This window comes from Chiloscyllium plagiosum, unplaced genomic scaffold (assembly GCF_037043375.1).
Source record: "Chiloscyllium plagiosum isolate Xiang-an unplaced genomic scaffold, Cpla_swu_hap1 HiC_scaffold_20, whole genome shotgun sequence".
NCBI classification, from domain to species: Eukaryota; Metazoa; Chordata; class Chondrichthyes; order Orectolobiformes; family Hemiscylliidae; genus Chiloscyllium; species Chiloscyllium plagiosum.
Genome location: NW_028270158.1, coordinates 31255383 through 31275045, shown reverse-complemented (window position 1 = coordinate 31275045; position 19663 = coordinate 31255383).

Below are 19663 nucleotides of genomic sequence, written 5' to 3'. Positions count from 1 at the left end.
TTTCCGTGGAGACACTTGCTACTGGTGCAGTTCTTGTCAGTAGCACCTTACAGCTGAGCTTAAAACACCCAAGGCCCACGCAGAATACAGGCATGAGTGGAATGAGGAGAACTATCCCGTGTGCCAAATAGGGTCCCCAAGATTTACCTAGCAATCAATTTAGCCAGCTGTCTGTAATTGTGTTTTTCTGTCGAAAACTGTAGCTGGTTTCGGATATTCTTGATGGCTTCTATAATATTGTAAGAGGCATCAATAACATGGGTAATACAATTGTCACCAATAATTATACAAACTCCCCCTTGCTGTGCTAATTGATAATCCACCTCCTAACATGTCTGCTGTGTGTAGAGTCTGGATTCAGCCAGCGCTGTGTTAATTGCTTCCAGAGCTTTTGAGGTACTGTTGCCTGGGATAGTCAGGCCACATACAACATAATTTCAGTTTTTAGTGCTGATGACTCCTGCTGTGCCCCTCACAGATAGAGATCCCAGAAATCCATATCCCAGTGCTGACCCCAAAATGGTGGGGGCCTGCCAGTCAGCACAGAACTCCTGACTGATGGAGCGAGTCACTATCCTTCTCCGAATTTGTCCCCCGCTGGGGCATGGTACAGTAAGGGGCGCAATTGTCCCTACTGCGAACAGGTTTGAGAGGTCTGGAGTATCTGTCATGTAAGTCCCCTTAATTAGGAAAACAAATCTCGTCACCGCATTGTCCTGTCCTTCTGCTTGTCTGTCCACCCATGTCACCCCCCCGATCCCCCTTGCTGGTAAGTATCGAATGGGTACATCCATGTGGCAGAGCTGCCATGGGTACCATTGCACTGACCACATATGAATTGTCTGCCCACGGTCACATTCAAACATGTCTGCTCGCTGCAGGTGCAGATAAACTGTCCCCGGTGCTAATAAGTGCATTGAGTCTGAATGCATGAGTCATTTTTAGGAAACAGGGCAAAAACGCATCCCCATCCCTGTCCTGCAAAACAGTGTGGGTAATTACCGGGTTTTAAATGGGTTTTCCCTTCCCTAGGCTGGGGGAACCCAGCTCCATGAGCCAGTGGTGCTGTACAGCTACAGTCCCCGCTTGTACTTCCCTATCTGCCCTTTACACGGTGCCCCCGAGACGTCTACTGAATAAAGGTTGTGAGGGGTCCACACCAGAGTAACCACAAATAGGGATTCCACTGATCGCAGCAGTGGGTAGCAGACAGTTCAGTTCCCATGCAAGCTTAGGTGGGTTTTATAGAAGAGGTTATCCTCAAAGCCTGGCATGCTCCCAATGGCTGTGACACTTAAATACAGTGAAATACAGATAGGTGTATACATGTTGCAGTTAAAATAGAGTTAACAGTTTAAGTCTTTGTTCCCATTAGGAGGTGCAGTCGTGCCTTGTTCTGTTGTGTTTTCGGTATTCTCCCCAGGATGACTGTCCACCTTTGCTGCTTGCACCTGGGGAATGGTCAATGTCATTAGTTTGGTCACAGGAGTCTTGAAATGGTTTGAGTTGGGTCCAATGCTTCCATGTGCCTTTTTCTTTAATGTCTAGGCAGGCACAGGTGTCCCCACTTATTATCACATCGTATGGCCCATTTCATTTTGAGGTAAAGCCTGGTTTGTCAGGCAATGATCGCACTCGGATATGGCTTCCTGCTGGGACGACAAGGAAGACTTCGAGTTCCCCTGCCCTGTTTGTCAATTAGAAATTCCCACATCCCATCAATTGGGCACTTAATTCTATGATATATTGCCGCATTTTGTCTTTTAGTGGGCCATACCGGTGCCACCTGTGATTATTGTCTCTGGCAATTGCATTGCTCGCCTGGTCATTAATTCATATGGTGTTAGCCTGGTTGCCTGATTCGTGGTGGCTCTTAATTTCATTAGTATGATTGGAAGCACTTCAGCCCATATTCTGCCTGAGGCTTGCATAGCCTTAGCTAAAGCATTTTTGAGCATTCTATTCCTTCTCTCTACTGTCCCTTAGCTCTGGGGAGATAGGGGATGTGGAATTTTTGTCTAATGCCGAACAATTGGCATACAGTCTTCATGACTTTTCCTGTAAAATGTGTCCCTTGGTTGGAGTCGATCTGGAGGGATACCCCCCCACCTAGGCATTAACTCCTCCGCTAGTATTCTGGCCACAGTGGTTGCAATGCAGCTTTTGGTTGGGAATGCTTCTACTCACTGGGTGAATTGATCTATGGTGACCAGGCAGTACGTTTTCCCACTGGAAGATGGTAGTGGCCCTGTAAAATCTATCTGAAGGTGTTCCCAGGGTCCCCTAGGTGTGGGCTGGTGTCCTATCCTAACTTTTATGGGTCTCCCAGGGTTATATTGTGCACAAACCATGCGTCTGCAGCAATACTTGGCCATATCTCTTCCTATTCCCTTCCACCACCACTCTCTCCCTAGGCTTGCTATCATGGCCTCTCTACTTGTATGGGAGAGCCCGTGGGTCAGTTCAAGCAGTGTGTTCTGTATACACACTGGTGCTACCACCTTGTCTACTTGTATAAGACTTGTGTTTTGCCAATCTGTGCCTTTGTGGGGTTAGCGTTGAACCCTGTGATTGCCAATTCCTGCAATACTAGATATAAAGCTTCCAGGGTCCTGACTCAGACTCTGAGGCAATTAGGATAGCATCTACATATTGAAGGGCAGTGCTACCCTCTGGTAACTCTACGGTCTTTCGGATGTCACTCATCACCCTGTGAAAAATAGTGAGGTTGGTGTGGCAGACGAATCCACGTGCACTGCCTGCCCCTTACTGTAAAAGCAAATTTGTTCTGGGACTCAGAGTGTAATGGAATAGACCACAAACCATTGGCTATGTCTAAAACAGTAAAAATCTTGTGCTCAGGGGCCAAGCCGTTTAAAATGGTGGAGGGGGTCTACTACAATGTGATGCAATTTGGGGGTGAGCATATTTAGTTCTGTATAATCAGTGGTGAGCCTGTAGCTCCCATCAGGCTTTAATACAGGCCACGTTGGGGAATTAGTTGTACTTGCAGTTTCTTTCAGGATTCCCTGTTTCACTAGTCCTTGCACTGTCTTCACACCTGCTTTTCCTGCTTCGGGTTTTATTGGGTATTGCTGGTGGGGCTTATGCTCCGTTTCGGGAACCCTTATTGGGTCTATATTAACTAGACCTGTATCTAACTTTGTTTCTGCCCATGCTCCGGGGACGGAGGCGCAGATGGCTCTGAATTCCCCCCCTTTTCGAGGTTCCAATCCCTACTGGTGACGGTAGCCACTTTAATAGTTTCAAGGTGACTTGCAAGTTTCCCAATCTCAGTATTCCGATCGTACTGTCTGGGCCAAATCAATTTCCCTTTTGCACAATCGATTAGAACATTATATTCTTTCATGAGATCATTGCCCATTATTTTGGCATACATAGAATCTCCTGGGGATATATATGTTATTTATTTGTATGAGGATAATTTCACTTAGATAAGCTGGTGTTTTATCTCCTCCTACCCCACTTAAGTGAATCATTTTGTTTGTGTCGGGTAAGGGTAGGTTTGTGATGGATACAGCGGCTCCTGTGTCCACTATCATCTCACATTTCCTCCCTCCTATCACTGCGGGTACGTAAGTTTTCCCCTCTCCCTTACCCTGATGAATGGGGGCAGATGGTTATTAGCTCTGCTGACCTCGGGACTCCCGCAGTTCCGTGGTGTTCCGGGTGGGGTTTGGGGGTGCCCTGTGCTTTTCCCAGCACACTGCTTCTGTGTGTCCTGTTCTTTTGCAGTGGCTGCAGTACTTTACATTGTTTCCTGGTCTACCTCCTGCTTGTGGGACCCTATATTCTCTAGTAAAGTGTCCCCTCTTTAAAAGCTTGGATGAATGCTCGGTTCCCCCCCGATCTGGGTTTGCTTGCCCTTAGCATTCTTGATAGATCCTAAATAATCGTTCCCATATTCAGAGGCTCCTTCCCCTTTAAGTTGCTTAGTGTTTGTGATTCTGCTCCAGTTCGTGGGAGCATTTCCGAGCACACTTGGTTTTCTTCTTTGAAGTCAGTGAAGGGGGCCTGTTGGGCATCTATCTCTGTTGTGAGGGCAACGGCATGTGTCCACCACTCTCCTCTAAAGTCTCGGGATGCTGTGGCATCAGGTCTGCCAGCTACCTGCCTCCACTTGTCTGCTGGGCAAGCTGCCCGGACCAGCTGGTGCTCTACCCATACACCATTCAGCTCTTCCCAGAATCTGGTGTTTGCGCTCTGGGGCTGTAATTTGCCCAGGGATGCCATAATCTGCTGCTTCTCCCCTGGGGTGAAGGGTTTATAATTCTCTTTAGATTGCGACTCTGTGCCTCCTCTGGTAAAGGGTGCTCAGTTATACTCCTGCACGGTTTGTCCAACAGACAGAGCAGTTGGCTCCTGCTGGACAGTTTCATAGTAGGGGAGACAGTCAATTTCTCTCTCTTCTCACATTTTTTCTAAGGTGAATTCTAAATTTTTTTATTCTGCCCTCCAGTTCTCTAACTTGCTCCTGGTCCTTTCTCCACCAACTTGTGGAGGCACTCACTTGTTCAATTAGGCTGGCTAATTGAACATTATCCCTATCTTTTTAGTTTTATTCCATTTCTGCTTATCTATCCACTCTTTCTGTTGTGCTCATGTCTGGGATCGGTCCCAGCCATCTTCTTCTTTTGTTCTGTCGGCCCTTGTCTATCTATTTTGTACTTCTCAATAAGGGAACCTGCAGTATCCCCCTTAGAACTTTGATCTGCTATTTAGCAGATTGTGTACCCCTGGATACTACCAACTGTAAAGTGTTCCTAATCCAGTGGGGACGTCTGTAGCCCCTTGCCAATAATACTGTCCCAGCACTGTCTGTACGGCCATAGCAGCCTCCTAGCCAGCTGTGCTCTCTACCAGTGGGACTCTTTACAGTCCCGGCCACTTCTACTGACCCAACACCTCCCAATAGTCCCAGAAACCTGCCTCTCGCCCGGTGTGCTCTCTACAATGGATTATATTTAACGCACTGTTCAGCTTTAACCTTTTTAAGATCTTTACATTATTAGTCTTTCAAACTCTCATACCCTCATCCACCAGAAAATACAACTGTTAATGGTGGAGTAATCGAAATTGGGGTGTTCATAGGGACCAGAGTTGGAGGAGATTGGACTTCTTCTGTAGTGTTGCATCTTAGTGCCATGATAAAAGCCCAAGTTCACACTCTTCTGAATCAAGAAAATAAAGTTATCTAAAGTTTATAAAGCAATGATTTTCAAGTGGTAATTGACAGACAGCATAAGTGAATGTCTGAGCCATTAAAACATCCACTTAGATGCACCTAAACTCTTTTTCTAATCTTACATTTGCCTCAGAGAAAATCTGAAGGCAGCTAATCCTTCAAAGGCAGGGTCATGGTTTAACTACAATATTGAAACATTGGTCAAAACAGGAAACCAGTATTGATGTCACATTATCACTCATATATCATTCGTGATGTGTGTTGCCCAAGAGTAATAGTAAGCACCTGCTTACATGTGGCATAATTGTTTGAACAGTATTACAATAAAATCTGATCACAAAAACCATGCTATACAACAACTGGCTGAGTACTCAGCAGTATGAAGCAAATAGATGCAATTTGTTAGCATGTTTTAGGTGGAATATGTGGCTTGAAAACTAAATCAATGGTGGCTCATCAATATCAAACTCAAGGCAAGTATAATGCAAGGTGTAATAAATTTTGAATGACTTTATTGAATTTTTAAACATTTCTTGATTCCAATCAAAACTGATTTACTGATTTAGATCTCCAATAATCACATAAGTTTAAATAGCAAGGTGTGTTTGGTATTGGAATTCGCTATGCGTCATTGTCAATGTTTCATTATACCTCAGCCAACAGAAACTTGAACATTTAATGAGTCATTACAATCATGAGTGTTGGTTAGGAGTATGAATCTGTGATTACATCATTATAATTATCCAGATATGTGTGATCTATATGTTGCAATGTTGTAATTTAGGTATTTGCTGGACTCTAAAGAAAGATTGGAGAATGGAACATATTTGATAAAATTAAAGGACTGCAGATACTGGAAATATAAAACAGAAAGTGCTGCAGAAACTCAGCAGGTCTGTCACTAGAGAAACAGTTAATACTTTGGATCCTGTATGACCACTCTAAGTTTGAAAGAAGAGTTGTACTGATCAAAACATTAACTCTGTGATTAAATGAATAGTTCTTTCACTAAAACAAACAGAAAATGCTTTAATTAGTCAGCCAGACAAGCAGTATTTGTAGAGAAAGAAAGAGTTAAAATTTCCATTTCTAACAAAAAATCATTGATTTTAAATGTTCGCTCTATTTCTCTGTTGCTACCTGGCCTGCTGAATATTTGTAGCATTTTCTATTTTTGTTTCAGATTTACAGCATCCTTTATGTTTTGCTTTTGTGGTAGAGCTCTGTCAAAGATCTTGCATTTACGTAACGGGTCAAATCCTTCTTCTGTGCTGTAGGATGGCATTGATTTTATCTGATAACCTGACCAGGAAAAAACAAAGGGATTATTAAAGCATCCAAAAACAGAAGTTGCTGGAAATGTTTAGCACGTCTGGCAGCATCTATGAAGGGGGTGAGCCTTCCTCGGAACTAATGGTAGCTAGGAAAATGTCGGATTATATGCAGAAGATACGGTGGGGGAGAGGGTAAGGAGTAACAATCGGTGGGGATAGAGCCCAAAGAGAGAGAAGAACAGTTGATTGGACTACGTGATAACAAGGATCACTATGTGATAAGTCTGCTATTACACATTTCCCAGTGTTAGTCACTAACAATCTTCATTAACAGCTATTTACTTTCCCCGCCAGATCATTATTGATTCCTTTATCGTCCAACTGTTCTTCTCTCTCTTTGGGTTCTATCCCCACCTGAAACGTTAACTTTGATTTCTCTTCACAGCTGCTGGCAGACCTGCTGAGCTTTTCCAGCAACTTCTGTTTTTGTTTCTGATTTACAGCCGGTTTGGATTACTAAAAGGTCCGTGCAATACCATTGGAATCATTGCTGTATCTGGTGATTGATCAAGCAGAAGTCAGCTAAAGTCCTGAGTAATAGAAGCAATGGAAAGATGATGGCCTAGTGGTATTGTTCTGGGGAACTAAATTCAAATCCAACCAAGGCAGATGGAATTTGAATTCAATAAAAACCTGGAATTAAAAATCGAGGGATGGTCATGAAACCATTGTCAGTTGTTGCTCAAAAAAAAACTGATTCACTAATGCCCTTTAGGGAAGGCTGTCTTTACCTGGTCTGGACTGCATATGACTGTAGACTCGCAGCAATATGGTTGACTTTTAACTGCCCTCTGGGCAAATAAGGATGATCAATAAACAATGGCCCAGTGAACATCCCATGAACAAATGAAAAAAGAAATCAACACAATGTTCCACAGATGCTGAAAGTAGAGTGAATGTCAAAACCTATTCAACTCCTGGTCAGCAGAACATCCTCTTTAAAAATGCCATTACATTTCTTTAGAATAAATTATTAGGAAAGCTAAGAGCCTAATGACTTACACTTTTAGATTATTACATTTAATAAGTATTGGACTCCATAGCATCATTTAATTGTAAATAAATTCAGAAAAGCCGTCTATTTAGGGTTTACTGTCATTCATCCCAAATCAGATGATGCTAGTGTAAAATTGTAGAATCATATAGAATAGGAGGTTGTGTGCCCCTGCAGGCTATTTGGAGGAGCTATCCAATGAGTTTCATTCCTGCTCCTTCCCCTTAGCAGCTTGCTGTGTCAAAATAATATTTCCTCGTGTTGCTTCTCGTTCTTTTGCCAACATTTTAAATCTGGTTATCAACCGTTCCACCACTGGAAATAATCTCTCCTTATTTATTATATCAGGACTGTTAATGTTTTTGAATGCATTTCATAGAACTCCTCTTCATCTTCTTTGCCCCAAGAAAAACAAAGTTCCTCCAGTTCCTCCACACAATGGAAATCTTTTAAGCTTGGTGTCTTTCTGATAATCTTGATTTCTGTTACCAAATTTGATTATAAAATATTGGCATCCTTCTGAAAGAACTGAACATAGCGGGCGGCACGGTGGCACAGTGGTTAGCACTGCTGCCTCACAGCGCCAGAGACCCGGGTTCAATTCCTGCCTCAGGCGACTGACTGTGTGGAGTTTGCACGTTCTCCCCGTGTCTGCGTGGGTTTCCTCCAGGTGCTCCGGTTTCCTCCCACAGTCCAAAGATGTGCAGGTCAGGTGAATTGGCCATGCTAAATTGCCCGTAGTGTTAGGTAAGGGGTAAATGTAGGGGTATGGGTGGTTTACGCTTCGGCGGGTCGGTGTGGACTTGTTGGGCCGAAGGGCCTGTTTCCACACTGTAATCTAATCTAATCTAATCATACTTCAGCTGAAGAGCAATTGCACAGGAGAGTCATATTGAACTCAAACTGTTAACTCTGTTTCTCGCTCCACAAATTATGTTAGACCTGCTGAGTTTCTCAAGCTGTTCTTACTTCAGCTGAGGCCAGTGTTTTGTACAGGTTTAGCATAACTTTCTTGTTTTTGCATTCAATTCTTCTAATAACTAAGCCAAGGTTCCACATGATTTCTCAACTTGGCCTGTTTCTTTCAAAATATGGGAGTGTACATTTACGTGTCTCTCTATTCTGCAATCACTTTAATGTTTCATGTCATCTGCAAGTTTGAAATTATGTTCTGTGTACCCATATGAACACACAAACCTGGATCAGAAGTAGACCAAGCTTGTTCCACCATTCAATAAGATCAATGGTTAGCACTGCCACCTCACAGCAGCAGAGGCCTGATTCGATTCCAGCCTCGGGTGACTGTCTGTGCAGTTTGCACATTCTCCCTGTGTCTGAATGGGTTTTCTCCAGGTGGTCTGGTTTCCTCCTACAGACCAAAAATGTGATGGCAACTATTTTCATTTTCAATGCACATTTGTGATTTCAATGAGGATGGAAGGCATGGAGTGCCTCTATGAGTTAATCACAGGTTCAGCCTCAATCTAGGTAAACACCCAAATCATAAGAAGGGCTTATGCCTGAAACATCGATTCTTCTGCTCCCTGGATGCTGCCTGACCTGCTGCGCTTTTCCAGCGACACATTTTTCAACCCAAATCATCATACTTGTTTCTTCTTTATGTTCCCTGTCAACCCTGTTGGCTATGATCCTCTCCATATTCCCACCAACCCTGCTTATTTAACTGTTCATCATCCACATTTATCCCTGGACTCCAGGCACACAGTGTAGTCATGCCAAATATAGTTGCCCCCTTCACAATGATCACCCTCCTCTTCATCTCATCCTGTTGCCTCTAATCCCCACGTGACATATCATGGTGCCATACAGCAACATGTCCAACCCCTTGACAGAGCTTTACTGATAACCAATGAAAGCTGCCTGGCTTTGCATCTGCATTAAATGGCAAAGCAAGACAGAAGTAATGTGAGCTGTTAAATTCTGAATGAAGTCTCAGAGTGCAAAAAGACAAGGCAAGGCAGGAGAGAGTGGCTACAAGCATCCAAGCAGACACAATGTGAATGAAGAGAGCAAGTGGGGAGCTTTGAGGTACATCTTTGTCCAATGATTGATTGATGGATTTATTGTGACGTGTACTGAAGTACAAATAAGCTTTGTTTATGAGCAGTACAGGCAGATCACAGTAAGCAAAATACAGAACAAAAAGACTTAGACAGAGGCAAACACGTTACATTGCACAAGATAAGATCAGCATTATTTGAGGCAAGAGAGTTCATTTAACAGGCTAATAATGGCCAGAAAGAAACTGTTCCTGAACATGTGTTCAGGCTTCTGTATCTCCTGCCTGATGGAAGAGGCTGTAGGAAATCATTGCCAGGGTGCAATGAGTCTTTGATGATATTGGCAGCCTTTCCACGGCAGCGAGCCATGTAAATGGAGTCTATGGATGGAAGATTGGCTTCCAAGATGGTCTGGGCTGTGCACATCATCTTCTGTAGATTCTCAGCAGAGCAGTCGCCGTACCAGGGCATTATGCACCTACACAGCAAGCTTTCAATGGTGTATCTGCAGAAGTTGGTGAGGGTCCTTACGGACATGCCAAATTTCCTGAGCCGCCTGAGGAAGAAGAGGCGTTGTTGTGCCTTCTTGATCATTGCATCTACATGGGAGTCCAAGACAGGTTGTTGGTTATCATCACTTCCAGGAACATGACACTCTCCACCTTCTAAACCTCAGTCCCATTGATGTGGATGGAGGCATTTTCACCTCCTTTCTTTCTGAAATCAATGATCAGTTCTTTAGTTTTGCTAACATTGAGAGAGAGCTTGTTCTCATTGTACCCTTCTGTATTTTGACTCAATATTGTTCGATATCTGTCCTACTATGGTGGTGTCTTCAGCGATATCGTTTGTTCAGAATTTGGCAACACAGTCGTGTGTATACAAGAAGTACAGTGCGGAGATGAGGATGCATTCTTGGGGGGCTCAATGTTGAGTGTCATCATGGGGAATGTGCAGTTGCCTATATTCATTGTTTGCGGTCTGTGGGTCAGAAAGCTGAGGATCCAGTTGCAGAGGGTGAGGCAAAGACCCAGGTCACAGAGTTTTGAGCTCAGTCTGGAGTGGCTAATGGTGTTGAAGGCAGAGCTTTGGTCAATGAGCAGGAGTCTGACATCAGTGTCTTTGTTGTCCAGATGTTCCAGAAATGTGTGCAGGGTTAGGGTTATGACATCCGTTGTGGACCTGTTACATCAGTAAGCAAATTGTAGGGGATCGAGGCAGGCTGGAAGGTTGGAGTTTATGTGGGCCATGACCAGCCCCTAGAAGCATTTCATGATTATTGAGATCTGAGCCTCTGGGTGGTAGTCATTAAGGCACGTACCTTTCTTAGGTACTGAGATGATGGTGGTCTTCTTAAATCAGGTGGGGAGTTCAGCTTCTAAGAGGGAGAGGTTGAAGATGTCAGTGAACACCTCTGCCAGTTAACCCACACAAGGATCTGAATGCTCGACTGGGGACACCGTCCAGGCACATCGCTTTCCTTAGGTTGACTCCCAGGAAGACCAATCTGACAGATGCAGTGATGACCGAGGGAGCAGGTATGTCTGGGTCTGTCAAGGTACCGCACCGCTGGTATTCTGCTCAAACCAAGCAGAGAAAGCATTGAGTGTGTCAGGGAGGGAGGTATCTTTGTCCGCAATCTTGCTCTGCTTCAGTTTGTATCCTGTAATGTTGTTTAGGCCTTACCATAGACAACAGGAGTCCCTTTGGTAGATTTGGGCCTCTAACATAGTCTGGTACTGCCTCTTGATATCCCTGATGGCTTTGCAGAGGTCATATCTGGATTTCCTATATTGATCTGTGTCATCCAAATTGAATGTTGCACATCTGGTCCTCAGTAGGGAGTGGATTTCCTGATTCATCCAAGGTTTACAGTTGGGGAACACTCTGTTTGACTTCTTTGGTACGCAGTCCTCCACACATTTGCTAATAAAGTCTGTGACAGTGGTAGCATGCTCATCTGGGTTTTCTGCTGAGTTCTTGAACATAATCCAGTCCACTGTTTCCAAGTAGTGCTTGATCAAAGTGTTTTGGCACCAGCAGCATAATGAAAAGTGCTCTTCAAGTTGCAGCATTAAAGGGGAGAACTGTATTGTAGGTGGTTCAGAAATGTGAGTGCAGGTGGTCACTGCCCATTGGAGCATAACCTGAGATGTCAGCGACTGCTATCTAAGATAGAGGAGTTGAGGAGCAAGCAGTGACCTAGATCCACTAGATACCTGCTCTGACATTCATATTGTCTACTTTCTATCCAACACATGGGAGAATTGGAAACTGCAGATCAAAAGGCAAGATTCGGTAGTAATGTTTGCAAATGCATGCAAATAAATCTCTCTCAACTCACTAGCAAGGTTCTTGTCTGACCATTCTAAACTTGGTTGCAGAATTGGACATTTCCTTCTTGACATCGAAAATCTAATTTTGTCAATCTCACCAGGTATTGCCTATGTCATTTAGGGGCTGGAAGACTGGAATCTTTCCGGATTCTACCCATAATTTCAATGTCACCTTGTCAAAACCTTTCAGGATTTTACATATTTCTATCAGGTCACTGTTCACTCTTCTAATCTGGATTAAAAACAAGACCAACCATTCCTCATAAGACATTCTAAGTTATTTAGTCCCCAGTTCATGTTGAAATAACTCCACAGAGGCTGGTATCCAGTCACCAAGTCACCCTTCATTTACAATTGTAGAGTCCTGGACAATGGTCCAGCTCCCTCAGAGCCAGCTCTCAGATAGTCCTGTTTATATCTATAAATCAGGGCTCCCTGATTGAACCAGATTAACAACCCCAATCTGGGATCTCAAATTCTATGAGGTCCACCTGGCTGATCTTGTTACAATCATTACATCCCTCTTTCTCTGAGTCCAACCTTACAAGCCGATCATGGGGCATTTTAGCACTGGATCTAGTTTATCTGACTCTGCAGTGGGGGTGGGGGGGTGGCGTGGGGAGGTGTAATGCACAGGAGCTCGCTCTTGCACCTGGGAGAAATTCACTCTCTTGTTCCAGCGGTAAAGGTGGCAATGTGGCATGATCTGAGATTCAGAGGTCTCTTTAATACTTAATGGAAGGGGAGAACTAGGGGTTCCAACAGCCTTTCCAACTTGATTAGTTTTGCTCCCACACTTTCATATGGTCCATGTGCTTGTTCAGGACTGTCACTCCTACCCAAACTTTATATGTCACTGGTCCTGACCTCACACCAACCAAGCCTCTTATTCATGTAGGGCCATTTCTGTGCTTCTTACACTAAACTTTGTCACTGTAGTAAAACATCTCTCTCAGTTGGCAGAGTGTAGCATCCAGCACTGCCACTCCTGATGTTGTTTCACACCCCCCACCCCGGTCCCGGAAGATCAGAGATCAGATTTAATTTAATGTGGAATCGTCTCCCTAGAAGCAACTCTGCAGATTACCATTTGTTTAAAAATCTCCACAAAGGTGAACCAACCCATTGGGCTTCAAAATCAATATGACCAATGCTGCTAATTTTGCAACTGGACTGGTTTGATGATTCCTTCACTTCCCAGCCTTCTGATTTCTACCTCTTCGTTTGGCAAATGGCACTGGGCGGGCCTTGCAGAATCGTGGAATTGCCTCCAGGTCAACATGGAAGGTGGACTTGGCTCCTTTGATAATTCCTAGACCTTTCTGAAAGATTTCTGAGTATTTAATTAGGACTTCGTTCAGGCAACCATTTTCTAATCAAAAAATGTTGAGCCAATCAAGGTGAATCTTTCTCAACCAATTTCACTCCATCAGGCTTGGGCCTGAGCCTTTTACTACAGTCACAGGTAACTGAACCAGCTGCTTCTCATAAACAACCAGAACTGAAGTTGTACCTTACTCTTTAAAGGTTTCCTCATATAGGTTCTTAGTCTAGCCGCAGTTTTGCGCAAACATAATGGTTGCAGTCCAGAGTGAATTTTGTTAAAGACTAGTTCTGTGATCATCGAAATGGTTGCGCCAGTATCAACCTCCATTAGAAATGGATGAACATTTAACCAGAAGTTTATTTTGATTGGTTCTGATTTGGATGTTGCTAAGCAATTTAAATGTTCCAAACCAGATGTATGTGAACTTTCCAGGCTGTGCACACTCCTGCTTACAGGTCCATGAGCTCTCTTAGTCAAGAGTGTAGTGCTGGAAAAGCACAGCAGGTCAGGCAGCATCCGAGGAGCAGGAGAATCAACGTTTCGGGCAGAAGCCCTTCATCAGGAATGAGGCTTGTGAGTCGGGGCTGAGAGATAAATGGGAGGATGGTAGGGTTCGGGGTCAGGTATCTGGAAAAGCGATAGGTGGAAGGTGAGGGAGAAGGAGATAGGTCAGAGGGGGCAGTGATGGACTGGTCTGGAGGGCGGTGCAGAGTTGGAGGCTTGGGACTAGGATAATGTGGGGGGAGGGAAAATGAGGAAGCTGTTGAAATCCACATTTATCCCGTGTGGTTGCAGGGCTGGAATATGAGGTGTTCCTCCTCCAGGCGTCTGGTGGTAATGGTTTGGCAGTGGAGGAGACCCAGGACCTGCATATCCTTGATGGAGTAGGAGGGGGAGTTGAGTGTTCAGCCACGGGGTGGTGGGCTTGGCGGGTGCGGGTGTCCCAGAAATGTTCACTGAAACGATCCACAAGAAGGTGTCCTGTCTCCCCGATGTAGAGGAGACCACACTGGGTGCAACAGATGCAGTAAATGACACTGGTAGATGTACAAGTAAATTTCTGATGGATGTGGAAGGATCCCTTGGACAGAGGTGAGGGGAGTGATGAACAGATGGGGGATGGTAGATGAGGGTGTCAGTGGAAGAGTGCTTGGAGTGGACAGCATGAAAGGAAGAAGTGGAGTGCTTGGAGACCGTCGTGGTGGATCAATGTGCATAGGGACTGGATGTCCATGGTGAAGATAAGGCAATGGGATCCAGGGAAATGAAAATCTTGGAGGAGGTGAACGGCATGGGTAGTGTCTCGAAGGAGGGGGGGTGTTCCTGGACTAAAGCGGGCAAGATGATGTCGAGGTAGGAAGAGATGAGTTCAGTGGGACAGGTGCAGGCTGAGACAATGAGCTGACCGGGGCAGTCAGGTCAGTGAATCTTAGGAAGGAGATAGAATCGGGCAGTGCGGATTCACGGTCAATGCGGTTGGAGGCTGTGGATGGGACATCCCCAGAGGTGATGAAGTTGTGGATGATCTGGAGATGATGGTTTGTGGTCTTGACTCCACATACCATGAGCAACTACAATGGCTTGTCAGCCTGGATCCTGAAGAAAAGTTTAACTGTTTTTGCCTGAGGCTTGGCTTTCTTTTGGGGGTTTTCTGTGAGCTGATCGAGAGCCCATCTGTTCAGGGTATGTTCTGATTGAGGCTATTCAATTACCTTCACTCAAATGGTGTCCCCAAACTCAGTTGGATTGGCAAAGGTCTCCAGTTCCAACGGCATACCCTACAAACCATATGTTCCACTTGTCATCTTTTCCAATAATGAAGCCAGTTGGAGTGCCTGTTTGAAGTCCAGATGGGCTTCAGCTAATAGGGACTTTTGTATGGTTATATCATTACTAGTCACATACCAGTCTTTCAGTATCTCATTATAGGTTAAACCAAAATCAAATGCCTCTGCCAGTCATCTTAACCTAGTCAGCAATCCCGATACAAATTTCCTTGGTTCTCGAATTGCCAAGAAAGACCAGTAGCATCTCAGAATTAGAGGAAGCTTGGGGTCATATTATTCCTTAACTAAATCCATCAACTCTTGAAAGGTTTTAGTAAATGATGCTTTGGGGAAAGTCAGGCTTCAAGCAACTGAAAACGCTGCAGGTCCACAAGCTGTCTGGATAATTAATCATTGCTTTCATCTGCCCCAATGTTATTTGCCTAGAAAAATTAATGCAGTCTTTCCACATACTGGGCCAAATGAGTCAATCTTCCTAAATAACGGCATGATGCCAGAAATGTTTCCCCCAACTCAAAGACAATTGTTGCGAGTGTGTTTCTTCAGAAACATGCTTTACTTTAATCACCACTGAAATAACTCCACAGAAGCCAGTATCCCACCAACAAGTCTATACACTTAATGGTAAGGGAGTTTTGAGAAGATTTGTAGCTCAGGTTGAGGTTCTAGATGTAGGTTTGCTCACTGAGCTGGAAGGTTCATGTTCAGATGTTTCATCACCATACTAAGTAACAACTTCAGTGAGCCTCTGGATGAAGCATTGCTGATGAATCCTGCTTTCTATTTATATGTTATTGTTTCTTTGGGTTGGTGATATCATTTCCTGTGATGTCATTTCCTGTTCTTTTTCTCAGGGGGTGGTAAATCGGATCCAAGTCAATGTGTTTGTTGATAGAGTTCAGGTTGGAATGCCATGCTTCTAGGAATTCTCATGCGTGTCTCTTTTTGGCTTGTTCCTGTCAAAGTGGTGTTCTTCCTCGTCTGTATGTAAGGATATTAGTGAGAGAGGGTCATGTTGTTTTGTGGCTAGTTGATGTTCATGTATCCTAGTGGCTAGCTTTCTGCCCGTTTGTCCAATATAGTGTTTGTTACTGTCATTGCATGGTATTTTGTAAATGATAATGGTTTTGCTTGTTGTCTGTATAGGGTCTTACAAGTTCATTAGCTGCTGTTTTAGTATGCTGGTGGGTTTGTGGGCTACCATAACGCCAAGGGGTCTGAGTAATCTGGCAGTCATTTCCACTTTAATGTAGGGAGAGTGGCTAGGGTTTCAGGATGTGTTTTGTCTGCTTGTTTGGGTTTGTTGCTGAGAAATCTGCGGACTGTGTTCATTAGGTACCCGTTCTTCTTGAATACACTGTATAGATGATTTTCCTCTGCTCTGCATAGTTCCTCTGTGCTGCAGTGTGTGGTGGCTCTTTAAAATAATGTTCTGATGCAGCTTCATTTGTGGGTATTGGGATGATTGCTTCTGTCGTTCAATATTTGGTCTGTATGTGTTGTTTTCCTGTAGACACTGGTTTGAAGTTCCCCATTAGCTGTTCACTCTACTATGACATCTAGGAATGGCAGTTTGTTGTTTTCCTCCTCTTTAGTGAATTTTATGCCAGTAAGGGTATTACTGATGGTCTTGAAGGTTTCCTCTAATTTGTTTTGTTTAGTGATGACAAAGGTGTCATCCATGTAGTGGACTCAAAGTTTGGGTTGGATGGTTGTGCAGAGACTCGAACATGTAACTCTACCATTCTAATTCTAATTCTTTTTACCAATGAGCAGGGCTCTCTGATTGGACAAATTAACAGCTCCAGTCAGGGAATTCATATTCTATGCAGTCCACCTGACTGACTTCCTTCCAATCACTGCACATCTTGTTTATTTTTATCAAAAAGAGTAATAGTCCTAACACCAGCTACTGGGTCCTAACTGGTAGCTGGTCCTAACACCAGCTACATTTTTTTACCTTCTACGATCAGAAAATAACCATTCTCCATTATTCTGCTTTCTGTTCCTTAGCTAATTTTTTGTCTGTGCTGACAGTGTATTGAATTCCCATGGTCTTTAATTTTACTAACATTTGTTTTGTGTTACTTTGTCAAATAACGTTAGAAAATTCATAAACACAACATCAACTGCAGTACCATCATCAGTCTTTTCTGTTAAGTGAAACACAAAATTTACTTTTTACAAATCTCTGCTGATTTTCATTTAATTGCATTACCCGTGCAATGTCATTCTCACAAGGGGAGAAGGTGTGAGCCATGGTGATAAATAGGAGCTGATTGGATACCTCTACTCTGAGCTAATGATTCCATTGACAGTAACAGTAATGAATACTTTTCGTCAGTATTCACTCAGGAACAGGACATTGTTGCCGATGTGAATACTGAGTCACAATTAATTAGAATGGACGACTTTGAGGTATGTAGGGAAGAGGTGTTGGAAATTCTGGAAAGGGTGAAAATAGATAAGTCCCCTGGGCCTGATGGTATTTATCCTAGGATTCTCTGGGAAGCAAGGGAGGAGATTGCAGAGCCATTGGCCTTGATTTTTATGTCCACGTTGTCTACAGGAATAGTGCCAGAAGACTGGAGGATAGCAAATGTGGTTCCCTTGTTCAAGAAGGGGAGTAGGGATAACCCTAGTAACTATAGGCCGGTGAGTCTCACTTCTATTGTTGGCAAAGTCTTGGAGAGAATTGTAAGGGATAGGATTTATGAACATCTGGATAGGAATAATGTGATCAAGGATAGTCAGCATGGTTTTGTGAAGGGCAGGTCATGCCTCACAAACCTTATTGAATTCTTTGAGAAGGTGACTAAGGAGGTGGACGAGGGTAAAGCAGTAGATGTGGTGTATATGGATTTTAGTAAGGCATTTGATAAGGTTCCCCATGGTAGGCTACTGCAAAAAATACAGAGGTATGGCGTTGAGGGTGAGTTGGAGGTTTGGATTAGGAATTGGCTGGCTGGAAGAAGACAGAGGGTAGTAGTTGATGGCAAAGGTTCATCTTGGTCCAGTTACTAGCGGTGTTCTGCAAGGATCTGTTTTGGGACCATTGCTGTTTGTCATTTTTATAAATGACCTGGAGGAGGGGCTAGAAGGTTGGGTGAACAAGTTTGCGGATGATACGAAAGTCGGTGGAGTTGTTGACAGTGAGGAAGGATGTGTCAGGTTACAGCTGGATATAGATAAGCTGCAGAGCTGGGCAGTAAGGTGGCAAATGGAGTTCAATGTGGGTATGAGTAACAAAAAGATGGGGTACTGGGCTAATGGTCGGATACTTGGTAGTGTGGATGAGCAGAGGGATCTTGGTGTCCATGTACACAGATCTCTGAAAGTTGCCACCCAGGTAAATAGTGCGGTGAAGAAGGCATATGGCGTACTGGCTTTTATTGGTAGAGGAATTGAGTTCCGGAGTCCTGAGGTCATGTTGCAGTTGTATAAGACTCTGGTGCGGCCGCATCTGGAGTATTGTGTGCAGTTTTGGTCGCCATACTATAGGAAGGATGTGGAGGCACTGGAACGGGTGCAGAGGAGGTTTACCAGGATGTTGCCTGGTATGGTACGAAGATCGTATGAGGAAAGGCTGAGGCACTTGGGGCAGTTTTCAATGGAGAAAAGAAAGTTTAGAGGTGACTTGATAGAGGTGTACAAGATGATTAGGGGTTTAGATAGGGTTGACCATGAGAACCTTTTTCCACGTATGGAGTCAGCTAATACGAGGGGGCATAGCTTTAAATTTAGGGGTGGTAGGTATAGGACAGATGTTAGGGGTAGATTCTTTACTCAGCGAGTCGTGAGTTCATGGAATGCCCTGCCAGTAGCAGTGGTGGACTCTCCCTCATTATGGGCATTTAAACAGGCATTGGATAGGCATATGGAGGATAGTGGGCTAGTGTAGGTTGGGTGGGCTTGGATCGGCGCAACATCGAGGGCCAAAGGGCCTGTACTGCGCTGTATTTTTCTATGTTCTATGTCCTATGTTCTTTGACCCACCGAAGCGCAACCCACCCAGACCCATACCCCTACATTTACCCCTTTTACCTAACACTACAGGCAATTTAGCATGGCCAATTCACCTAACCTGCACATTTTTGGACTGTGGGAGGAAACCTGAGCACACAGCTGAGTATTAGGTACTATAGAAGTGATTACCATTGGAGGCAGTCTGTTCTATAATTGGGTTGAATATCCTTAAACAAAACTATTGAAAATTTTAATACATCATTGCTCCTTTTTAAAAGGTAAAAACAATAAATGGCAAAGTTTAATAAAAACTCAAACTATAGTATTGTCACTCCTATTGGGTCGGCACGGGTGGCTCAGTGATTAGCACTACTCCCTCACAGCACCAGGGTCCCAGGTTTGATTCCAGCCTTGGGCGACTGTCTGCGTGAAGTTTGCACATTCTCCCCATGTCTGCATGGGTTTCGTCTGGGTGCTCTGGTTTCCTTCCACAGTCCAAAGATGTGCTAAATTGCCCATAGTGTTAGGTGCATTAGTCACAGGGAACTAGGTCTGGGTGGGTGACACTCCGGAGGGTCAGTGTGGACTTGTTGGGCCGAAGGGCCTGTTTCCACACTGTAAGTAATTAATATTGAACATGCACTCCAGTGCCTGTTAGTTACAAAATGTCTCAAACCTATTGGCATCTTTCC